Source organism: Corvus brachyrhynchos, unplaced genomic scaffold (assembly GCF_000691975.1).
Source record: "Corvus brachyrhynchos isolate BGI_N302 unplaced genomic scaffold, ASM69197v1 scaffold1, whole genome shotgun sequence".
NCBI lineage: Eukaryota > Metazoa > Chordata > Aves > Passeriformes > Corvidae > Corvus > Corvus brachyrhynchos.
In genome coordinates, this window is record NW_008237222.1 from 3,633,436 (window position 1) to 3,645,867 (window position 12,432).

Consider the following 12,432-nt stretch of genomic DNA (forward strand, 5'->3'; position numbering starts at 1 on the left):
CTCCTTTTTTTCCCTTCTTTCTGCCAAAGAGGCGCTGCCGCGGGCGCACCACTCGCGGGAAGCGCTCAGCTCTGGGATCGCCCCAGAAGCACCGGGCAGCCGGGCCGAGCTCCGGGCGGGCAGGGCAGCGGATACAAGGATGCTCTTCGCGGGTGTCATTGTCCTCAGTATACGGTGGCAGACTTTGTGAGAGACCAGTCTCATCCAAAGCCAAAAGCTTTAAACAGTCGCTGTGCGTCTTTAAGTTCTGGGAAATCTTATAGCAAATCTTGGATCTGGAGGTTTCATAGGCTATACGCTCAGAAGGGCTCTTTTCTGAGGATCGTCTGGTCTTAACAAGAACCATTTAATAGATTTTGTGGTGGCCAGCTGCAAAGTGTACAACTTGGAAAGACTGGGTTTCAAACCACTCAGCTTTTTGCTCTTCAGGCTTTTCAAGGCAGAACCGTCAAGTCGGTGGGCGCAGCTTATTTCACTTCTGAATAAACCTAAGTTTATTCCGGCTGAAGGAGCCTTCGGGGAAGGTGATACTGAATAGAAATTCCGAGCAGTCTGACAGATGTACATTAAGATGAAAAGGGATAGCACCAGGAACTGACATAAGCACCCGAGGGAGCCCATGGGTGTCAGCAGAAAGTCTTCATTCAGGCATCTGCAGACAGCTAAAAGCCTCGGGGGAAGGGAGCTTGCTTTAGTTAAAGACAGGCAATCTGTGTGCAATTATCACTGTGACAAATGGGATCACTAAATCTTAGTAATGGTATATCCAATTCACATCAGTCTGCCTTCACAAATGAAATGTACATTGATGTATGATTGTTAATTTTTCAGGAAATCTCCATTAACAGTTTTTTCCTGAAGAGGAGATTAGAGATGCCTTGGTTTATGTGGGATGTATAAGAGTTTGCCCTGTCCTGCAGCACACCCCTTCCCTACTACTGAGGTTTTTTAGGTCTGTGGTTATTCTGTTGTTAAAGGTGTCATTGGGCTGGTTTTGTATTTCCTCAGGGCTTCAAGATTTGGGTGGTTTGTGTCCTTAGACCTAAAGTCTGTAAGAGCCAAGAACTGTGCTTCAGTGTTCTTCTGAACTGGTAATTTGAAGTAATTTATAACATTGTTAAGCCCATTTTTGTGGATTGCTGTAGTTTGTTTGCCATTGTAACATCTCCCTTGAAGTGTCCTTCTTGTATGATCAAAATAAATAAACACTGTTTATGCTAACATTTGCTACAGCCATGAAATTGTAGTAAAAATATCAGACCAGACCACACCAGATCTCAAAAGTCCAGCTGCTTTGCCTTTATTCCTAGAGGAGGTCAGTTATATGTGACTTCTTTTCATGATAAATGTTTGCCCAGGCTGCCATTTCAAATCTGCACTGTTGGAGATTCCGCAGCTTCCACAAGGAATCCAGCCTTGTGAATTATTACCCTGAGGTTTTCCTGGTGTCTGCCTTACTGCAGTTCAGTGACTTGCATTATTTTTGTCTTGCCATCCTTTGTACTCAGAGAATGGCCTCTTAGGTGCTCAAAGACCATTGGCAATGTGTCCCTTCAGTCTTCTCTCAAAAACCACCGTGTTGTAACCCTTTTTGCAGTGATACAGTTACTTCTCACAGGTATTACTGATGCCAGTAGTTCTACATTAACATACATCTTATATAAATAAGATTGTTAAGGAGAGAAGCGTATCTGTCATCCTGTGAACTGTAGATGCTCACAAACACAAATACCCACTTATCCACTCACACTTTTTGGTAATTTCTGTAACTTGCTGATTTCCATTCCCCACATTTTACAGCTCCCTCAATGTTTCTGCAGAAATATCCTCAAGACTCCCTTTTCCTTCAGACTGTGTATGGTCTGTAGACTTTGGCAGTTTACATCCTGTCCCTTCTTTTGACCTGACATTGCTTTTCCCAGTCTTATGAATGATGGCACTTTCTCAGTGTGTTTTATGAATTGCATCATTCTTTCTTTATCTAGTCAGTGGCATTGCACTCTTTAATCATATCAATGGCATATCTCTTTTTTAATCTTCTCGGTAGAATTTCTGCTTTGTGGGACTGACTGTGCATTTCAGTGCTTTAACTTAGCTTGTGCTTCAGGCTGGACCCTCCGGGCATTCTCAGGACTGTGCTTCAGCCAGGTCTCCTGAGATGTGCTACTCAGAAGTGTTCTCCTGCAGGCTCTGCAACCACACGCTCATTTGTATCAACCATATTGGCATCCTAACAATGGATTTTGTTTTACGCATCTAAAATGAATATTTTGTCTCTCTTCTCAGCCCTTTCCAAATGGTCCACATCTTCTTTCATGCCCCCGTACAGTGCCCCAAAATTAATGTATTACTCTAGCTGCAGCCTTGTTAGTTCTGAGCAAAGTAGAAGGCTTCTTTCATGTGTTTTTCCGTCTATACTTCTGGTGGTTGTATACATTCCTACAGCTAAACAAAATTTGGTGCCTTCAGTTAAAAGTGGTTTTTTAGGAATAGGTGCTTATGACATATTTTTAATATGAGCTCACCTTCTACACTCAGTACTATGTGCTGGTGTAGAAGCTTTATATTTAGCAGGTAAGTTGCTGGGTTTTGTAAACTTTATATGATTTTTTTTTCTCTTTTACATAACAGGAATTATTTTGCTACTCCATCAGAATAAATTTATTTCTTCCTCAGTAAATAAGGTGAACCTAGCCATTTTGATATACTGCTAAAGCATCACTCAAACATTACTTGTAGCATCAACTGCTTCCTGTACTTTAGCTAGAAAGAAATACCATCACATTTTTCAGAGGAAAGTAGAGAGTTTTGCGGTAACTAAGGGAATAATCCTGTCTTTTAAATTAAGATTTGCATAAAACGTTTGTCACATGGATTTTGGAACATTGTATCAGTGCATCAAGTCAAGAGGTCAAAGTTAAATACAAACAGCCTATTTTCATTTGTCAAGAAAATACAAAGCTAAACAGAGCTGAACTAGTAAAAAATAATTAAGTTCTCACTTTAGTAATTTAAGAGTTTGTTCCATAAAAGTGTTTATGCCTTTTGCGCAGTGATGTGTCCAGTGTGACCCAGTACTGAGGTTTCCTTTGCAGTAAGTGGAAACATTAGGAATGAAAGAACATAACCACAAATACCTGCCCAAATAGGAGGCTACCTAGACTATCCAGGAAGTGATCTCAAGGAATTAGCTGGTGTCAAAGCCTCTCAAGGCAGGTGCCTAACTAATCCATACATGGGCAGTGGCCTCCTCCAAAAGCCCACTTTGCTTTCGATCAGCCCTTTGTCACATAATGTAGTGTCCCTTTTGCCTAGAAATCAAGTAGTAGTAGTAATGTCTCAGGATGTGAGAGATCAAAGCAACTTCTCTCTAAATCAGGACTTCAAGCAATTCCTGTGTCTCATCCAAGTGCCCTGCCCACTGGCCTGGGGAATAATTTTAAATTGGGACTCTCAGTATTTTCTGTTGAAATTGTTCCGCTTTGCATAGCCTAATAAAATACCTGCAGACCGGAAAATAAAAGAAGATCTAAGTCCCAATTTGCACTTCAGTGAATGTTTATGTGTTTTATACAGAGACATACAGCATTAAGTAGGCTCTGGGTGTTCAGCAGCATTAGACTGTAGGGTCACAATCATCATCAGATGCTCTGATGTCTAAGGACCTCTGGCACAGTAGTGCCTCCAAGAAGTAGGGAGCTACTGCCCAGGTGTTTGAACATCTATGCATTGAATCTTCATGCTTATCTTTTGTGACAGACACCTGGGCATCCTCAGTTCCACTGGAATTCCAATAGAAATAGGTGGACATTACTATCCCTGAGTAATACAGAGACCTGGCGCACTGGGGTATTTGCAGCAACTAGTTCCTCCTCTGTTCCTTGAAACCATTGGATATAAACTGGTATTGACTTCAATTGCATCAAGTGAGGAATTTATCAGTGCATCAAGACACCCTCATCTCATGTACAGCTGTTTTTCTTTCCATAACTTTAGAAAACTGAAAGAACTTTATTTCCTTTTTATTAAAAGAAAACAAACAAACAAACAAACTAAAACAACAAAAAAACCCAAACAAACACCACAAAACACCTGTGTCCAGCCCAGCCCATATTATGATCTTGGTTAGAACCTGTTCATTTTAACTTAAGTGGAATAAAATGTATCTTGTTAAAAAGGCATAACCTGAAGCAACTTCTCAACCTGATTTACGACATTCCTGCCCTTTTCACAGGCTGCTGGAAGTTGGAGGGGATCTCTGGAGATTGTCTGGTCCAACCCCCACACTCCAAGCAGGATCAGTGACAGCCAGCTGCTCAGGGCTGCATCCTGTTGGAGTTTGGGTATCTCTGTTGGTGGAGACTCCACAGTCTCTCAGGACAACCTGTGCCAGTGTTTGACCAACCTCACGTTAAAAGAGTGTCTTTTTCTCCCATTCAAATGGAATTTCCTGTATTTCAATTTGCACCTGTTGCTTCTTGTCTTCTCTGTGTGAACTGTGTGAGCAGTGAGGGAAAGGAGGAAATTATATCATCTTCACAAAATGAGATACATTTTCTGGAGAAATGGTCAAAATTTGCATCCTTCCTGTCTGCAAAAAGCGGCAGCAAATTGAGCTGGAAGTGTAAAGTCTTGGTACAAGGTGAGAAAAGAGATATGTTAACTGATGCATTACCTGAGGCCCAAAAGGTAATATTGCCTGGAGTGAAGGCTGAGATTTTTACTATAGAGAGTGATGAGCAACCACATGGTGTATTGTACGGAAGGGATAGAAGGAGTCACAGCATCTTCTTTAAGCAGCTTCTTAGAAAGGGTTCCTCATGGAAGTGGTGTTTGCTAATGGGAAAGTCTGCATGGGGTGAAACAACTGCACTGCTCATATTGCAGCCATGTCACGGAGTGAAGGAAGGAGTTCTGGAAAGTGTCAGAAAGTGCCTGTTTCCTCATTTTCACCTGTCAGTGCAGTTCCTGCTAATTGGAGTTACAGGTGTGCAAAAGAAAAGTGTGTGATAATGCCCAGCAAACCACCAAGGTCGTTAAACCCAGAGAGCTGTTCATAGCCTTGAGACCACCCTCTCTTTCCTGTATACAGACTGAGCAAAGAGTGGCAGCTGCAGCAAATTCTCCACCTGGGACCATGGCCAAGCTTGTATCATGCCAAGCTTGGCCATGGTGTCACAGAGACCAAATGATCTGCCATTACCTAACAGTACCATGTCTGAAGTATTTAGAATCATAGAATTGTGGAATGTCCTGAGTTGAAAGGGATCCACAAGGATCATTGAGTCCAACTCGTGACGCTGCACAGGACACCCCAAGAGTCACACCATGTCCCTGAGAGCATTGTCCAAACACTTCTTGAACTCTGGCAGGCTTGGGGCTGTGATGACCTCCCTGGGGAGCCTGTTCCAGGCCCAGCCATGCTCTGGGTGAAGAATCTTTTTCTAATATCCAGCCTAAATCTCCCCTGACACAACTTCTGGCCATTCCCTTGGGTCCTGCCACTGGTCATGAGAGTGAAGAGATCCTCTTCATTCTGACCCTCCCCTTCCCTTATCGAGGAAGTTGTAGACTTCAGTGTGGTCTCCTCTCAGTCTCCTTCAGGCTGAATAGACCAAGTGACCTCAGCTGCTCCTCACATAGTTCCCCTCGAGGCCCTTGATGATATTCATGGTCCTCCTTTAGATGCTCTCTAACAGTTTAATGTCTTTTTTATGTTGTGGTGCGCAAAACTGCACACAAGCTGCAAACAGCTCTAACAATTCAAAATAACCTGCTTTAGCCATTGAGCCATAAGCAGAGCAGGAAAGGCATCTCTAGAACAAAAGGCTTTTTAGGGAAGTTGCAGGCTAACTGAGGCCAATTACTTGCCTTACAGAGGCATGTAGCTGTCAACTCACTGAAGTTGTAATTGCCACCAGCCTTGGACTGCATCTGTTAATAAACTAGAACATTGCCCACCTTTGAAAGACACGCTCAAGTGAACGGTTACTCTAACTGTACCAAAAGCTTTCTATAATATATGATAGATCTGTATAAAGCAAAGACATAGGAAAAATGTGAAAAGGAGAACATTGGTTATAATGATAGGATTGTCACCAGTCTCTGCTATATGCAGAACAATGTAGAAATCTTAAAGCAAACCATATAATAGAAGGGAAGTATAAAATTAAATCAACCTGGAAATCTTACTTTTATAAGCAAGGTCTAAAAAAGGTACCGGTGTGATAGCCTAGCATCTTCTCTCTTGGACACTGGTTAAAATAAAAGTTAAGCCACATAGTTATAACCCACGAGGTTAGGGGAAAGGCCAAGTTCATTCTCACAAGTAAATTTTCTTCCTTCTGTTAGTGCCAGTCATCCAATTTTACAGAAGATATCTAAAATAAATTGCATGAATTAATATGTCCTAATGTGCCTGTTCTCTGACTGGAATAAAATAGCTGATGTGCCAAGTGCAAAGGTTGATACTTCTACTATTAATGTTGAAATTTTGGTGAAATAAAATCCCACTCTAGCAATCTACAGATGGACACCCTGAACCAGATCAGCACACCGCTGTTGGCAATACTGACTGTAACTTCTCTGCCACAAGTTCTCTCTCTCTCTCTTAAATGAGACCAGTAAGTAGTTAAAAGTGTTCTGAACTCTGTAAAGGAAATCACGTTATCGGTTACACTCTCTCAAGAAGATTGGGATTAGGTTTTGTGTGAGGAGTTGGCATTTTCCAGGGCATGACTTTATCATATTATGGGGATTTCTTTATTTGCAGGTGAATATGCTGGGACCTGAGCACAAGTTCCCTAGTAAGTTTTTGAAACGTATAAGCAATGTGAGAAAAAACCTTTCTGGATTTGATTTTAACCTAATAAGTGTAGAAGGCAACTTCTATGACCCCAGAGTGGCAGAGTTCATTATTCTTTAGAGGGAAAGGAAGAAGTACAGAAAATCAGGGGATTTTGAGAGCAGAACTTTAAATACAGATGTGCAGTTTGGAATCTCAGAGGAACTAAAACTAAAGAAAAATTATTTAAGGCAGGCTATCAGTTTCCTGGACAGAAGATATGAATGATCCTGGCTCAAGGGATCCAAATGTGAAGTGTGGAAGGAGGACAGGAACTGTAAAGTTAAATTTTAAGTTAATGTCTGTTACAAGAAGGACGCATATAGAAAATGGATAGAAAATTAGATCCACGAAGACAAATAAAAGGAATAAAATGGAAATATGGGATCAGATACAAAACTATGCTATTAGCAAGGAGTGTCAAGGGTGATATGAAGTGCTTCATCAGCACAATACTGATGAGAAAGACTAAGAAAAACATTGGTCTGCTGTATAGAAAAGAGGAAGAGCTCTCAAAAATTGATTCCAAGAAGGCTGAAATGTGTAATGGCTTTTTCTGTATCAGTCTTCTGAAAAGGTCAACTCTGAACTGATGTGTGGTGCAATTAACACTTGTAAGAAAGGGGAAAGTAAAAGAATGGGCTAGAATCCCTAAATCTGTCAGATATTTTTAAATAATTTAAGCTAACTCAGCTGCATTCTAGAATATTCAAAGAAATTGCTAAAGCAATAAGGAGCACTCTGGCAACTCATAGAAGGATTTGAAATTCCAGGCAACTTAAAATGACAAACATTTTGCCAGTCTTACAAAAGGAGTGATGACAGGAAGAAATTAAAAAAGAATGTTTAAATTGCAACAAAGAAGTTTCAGGTTCTATATGAGAAAAAGTTTTCTAAATGAAATTAGAAAAAAAATGTGCAGTCTCCCTAGGAATGACATTGAGACTTCATCACCAGAGTCCTTTACACTGAAGTTATCCAGATACCCCACAAGAATTATGTCAGAATCCTTAATTCCCTCATTTTGCAGTAAATGGATGAGATGACCTTTTTCTGCCTCTGCCAGGGCTTTTTTTTCCCAGATTCTGTGATAGTATGTATTTATTATTCCTGTTATCCTGGGAAAAAAAAAAAAAAAGGCAAGGTGTTAATCATGCTGCATATAGAGTCTTGTTCTTTGGTAATTTTTAACTTGTATTTTTAGGGTGCAAATAAAAAGAATTTTTTGACAAATTTACGCCAAACTTCTTAGATTCTTTTTTTTAAACCTTCAGGAAAAAACCAACATTTTAATATTAAGATTAAGCAGGCTTTGAGATGTGCAATTATGCTACCCTGCTTGGTATACATCTCAAATTAAATAAACTTTAAACCAGCCCAAAATAGAACTGATCATGGACTGAGAAGCACTTACTTAATTAAAGCAGTGAAATCAGATATAACAATATCTTTGCTGCTGGGATGAAAAAAACAAAGCTGGATGGAAAAATAGTCATCAAGAAAACCAGCTAAAAATAAACAGAACATTCTTTGAAGATCTTGGTCCTGCATGGAGTTAAGTACTTTGCTGGAAGTCTCTGTTTTGGCAGCTGCACCTCCTTCTGCTTGTGTTTGACATTCTGGTATGACTTGGAGACAAAGAGCACGAGGAAAGTACTGTTACTGTCCATGTTTTGCACAAAACACTGCTGAAAATGGAATGTGGTCCTTCAGGTGACATGCAGAAGGGACCACGTAGGAGCCCTGTGTGTCTGAATGAAATGTTGCCGGTTCTCTGGGTGGACATGGGAAGGAGCCTCCATTCCCAGGCTATTGCACTGCAGCCCTTTGCAGAACTGTGAGGAGATCAGGGCCTTTGCAGCTCCTTGGGAGACTGGGCATACAAACACGGGGCCAAGGAAAGCTCCAGGAGGTATTGCCTTCCTCCGGATGGGCCAGCTGGAGGATGCATCCATTCCCCAGGCGAGTCCAGCCTACTCACCTCGTGAACTGATAGCCCTGCTATTATCCCGATACTTCTGCCTAATACTTACTTCTAAGGCGTCTCTAATTTTCCAAGCCAGAAATTTCCTGAGGAGCCTGCTGCAGGCTGAACGGGAGATCAGTTCTATGGACTGTAGCACTCACCACGTTTTCTGTTTTTGGACTAGAGGGGTGACACAAGTTTTCCTATTTCCTGGAGGAAAAATTCCTTTTTTTCCTATTTCCTAGAGGAAAAATTACTTTTTAAATTGAAAGCAGAAGCCTAATCAGGGCTGAGAAGATTAGACATGCCATGAAGTGGGATAAGTTGGATGGAGAAAAGAAAAACACTTATTTAAACAAATTACTTGCTGGTTACAGGAGCAGCCTTAATTTGTCCCGTGGATGAATTCTAGGATAAAGAGGGTCTGGGTATGCTGAATGGTGAGGCTGTTAAAGAGAAAAAAGAGACTGTATTGACTTAAGTGATTAATAACTAGTCAGTTTAAATAATGATGTATATTATAGTTATTAATATAAAATAATTATTTTGACTTGGATTAACCCACATATACAGAGAGGGAAAAATTTTTTCTTAATTATATCATAAATGCTGGGGGAACGCTTGCAAACTTAAATCCCAGTATTAGCTGACTGTCTTAAATGAGTTTTAGAATAGTTTGGTCAAGATATAAAATACTGAAAGGCTTTGTTACTATTTATGTTTACTCATGGATAGTACTGTTTGTCCTGTGGAATTATTTCTGCTGTTAGTTTCAGATGACTGTTTTACCAACAGTTAATATATTAAAGTTTTTTCAGCACATTAAAAATACTTAAAACCAGAATTGTTTCAATATTAAAAATGAAAAAAAAGAACTTTTTTAGCTAAATAGTGAAATATTATTCTGTAATTTAAATTGCCAGGAAAAATACTTAGTACTGTAACATGGAAAATTTTATAGCATTCAAGAGTCTTCAGTGTTCCATTGATTTCACACTGCCATCCCTGAAGGCAGAATATGGCTCATGGAAGTGTTTCAGACTTCTTGACAAGTGAAAATTCAATATATCAGTAGGTGCTGTTGATTGCAAATATAGCCCAGGCTTTTTGCAACCTTAACCAGTTTTGAGTTTGAGGTGGTTATGTTCTCACAGTGAGAATATTAATAAGACTCTAAATGTGATTTTATGCACACAGAACTAATCATGCCTATTTTAAGTGTAACTGGTTTTAATAGAAAGCAGTTCTGCTGAAAATCTGATAGTTTCAGTTACTGGAAAACTAAAGAAGTGGAAAGTATATATTCCTTCAGTGTAAATATGTAACATTGTAAAAAAACCCCAAACCAAGAAGCATAACATTGAATTTAAAAGTACTAAAGGTAGGTGCAGACTAAAAAAAACCAGTTTCCTCTTTTAAGCATGTATTTGCATCCATTTTGTACTTTTCCACAAGACTCTTTGCGGTAATTAGTCAGAGCTTACAGCAACAGCTGTCCAGCCTTCTTGCTAAAATAGACTGTTCCTCATGTACATCTGTGCTAGTGATTCTCTCATTCATACCTGCCTGTAGGGACAGCTGAGCTTTGTTGATTCTCTCTGGTAGAGGATAATGCTTACCAAATAGGCATGATACTGAGTTCCGTGTTCTTATGCGCACACATGAAGTTATTTATATCGTCAAGCTCAAAAATCTTGAAAAACTTAGTTAGAGCAAAACCAGCATGTTCCATGAATGGCATGGAAAATAAGGAAATATAGTCCAGTTAGAGGCAGAAATATTTTTCTGAAGTTATTTCCATAACGATATAAATAGGATAGTGCTGTTAGAGTAAAATCTTCTCTATATATGTAACTTTTCTTTCATATTGCAGAATAATTCCTTTTCATAATAGATCTTCCTTTTGTAGTCTTCTTACATCACATCTCTTTTCCATTCCCTGTATGCTATGCACTGGCAGTGTTTTGCTGTTTGTTCTAAGAAAAATATTTTGTAATGGCCAATTTCTATTATTTTTCTAAGTAGGAGTTAATTTTGTTATACAGGCTGCTCTTCTTCCTTTCATTTTTCATGTATAATGCTTTAAATAGTAATTCTCATCTGCTCAAAGAGCTAGAGTCTGCCTTGTCCCTCTCATGCTGCAGTATTCATAGTTCATCAAGTCAGCAGGTCCATGTTTGGACTGTGGTTTAATGAGAAAGTTCTTAAGACTGTCTGCGTTCTCCAGGGAGCAGTTCTGGCCATTCCTTCCTCTTTTGCCACAAATCTAAACATCCTCTGCTGAAGGAGATGCTGCCTTTCAGACAAGCTGTAAACCAAAACCCTGCAGCATTAGAATGGTCCTGGCACCCTCTGTAAAACTTCAGCCTTGCCCATATTTTAATTTTGATGCTCCTGGTAAAGGTACATAAAAGGAATTTTCACCATGTTTTCAGTTGGACACTATATTCTGGCTGTTCTCTGACACCCCACAGGGATATAAGTTTCAGAAGTTATAGTATTGAAGTATTGCAAAAAGAGATAAAACGTAAATAAATAATAAAATACTCACAGATGTCCTTAGTTATAACTTTCTTGAGGACCATCAGTGACAGTTTCAACATTCCTACATTTTTTCCTTCTAATTTCTTTGTCTGGAATCCAAAAGAGCAAAGCAATAGAAGGTAGCAGGTAACAGGCTTGTCAAAGTACTAAATATTTTGTAATTTATACAGCTAAAGCTGCATTAGAAAAAGCTTTGCAAATTGTCCTTTTATAAGGAGAAATGTTGCTACTGCACTTGCTCCTCTACAATGAGTTATCTCCTACCTCAAGAACTGATTCAGGAGAGTACTGGAAAAAGAAATTAACTGGATGAGGTTATATTGTAGAAACTTTTGAACTGTTTTCCTGATGTGTTTAAAATTGAGCATGTGAATAACAAGGTGAGTGAATTTTCAATCACTTTAAAAGCCATCTTTTGCACTGTACTTCTATACAGATTGTAAAGTTTTTCACTATTCAACTCAAGGACAAAATACTGAGTTTGGAAGTATGGTTTTATTTAGTCTTCAAGTCTATGTCTTATCTTGGAACACTGTTGCACTAAAGTTATTGCATATAATTTTAAGACTTAAAAAAAATCTTACCAGCATTCAAAGGGATAAATAAAGTGTTTCATACAACCTGTCTGCAGAGCCTTCTCACCCTAAAGAAAGCATTAGTATGACTCAAAATACACACAGATCTGCTTTGTTTACTAGGTGATTTTACAGTCATGTTTTATAACAAACTTGAACTTTTAATTTTGTTCCCATTAAATAAAAAACATCCAATATCATCCATTAGTATCAGTTTGTGTATTTGCTCTTCCTAAAGTTGTTTCCTGCTATTGCTGAGGCTCATCAACCTAAATACCCCATCGAAAAAGAATATGTAAATCCTACTTCGAATCTTCTGTCTGTGTTAAAGGCAGAGCTTCATTCACCTGAATATCACCACTCTTTTTAAGCAGATGCCTGGGCAGCAAGCTGGCAGAAGTGAGGAGGGAAGGGCCAGTAGAAGTGATCAAGGCAACTGCAGACAAAAAGGACCTCCCTGTAATGGGCAGGTGGGTGTTAAGGATGAGGATCACAAGCTGAGA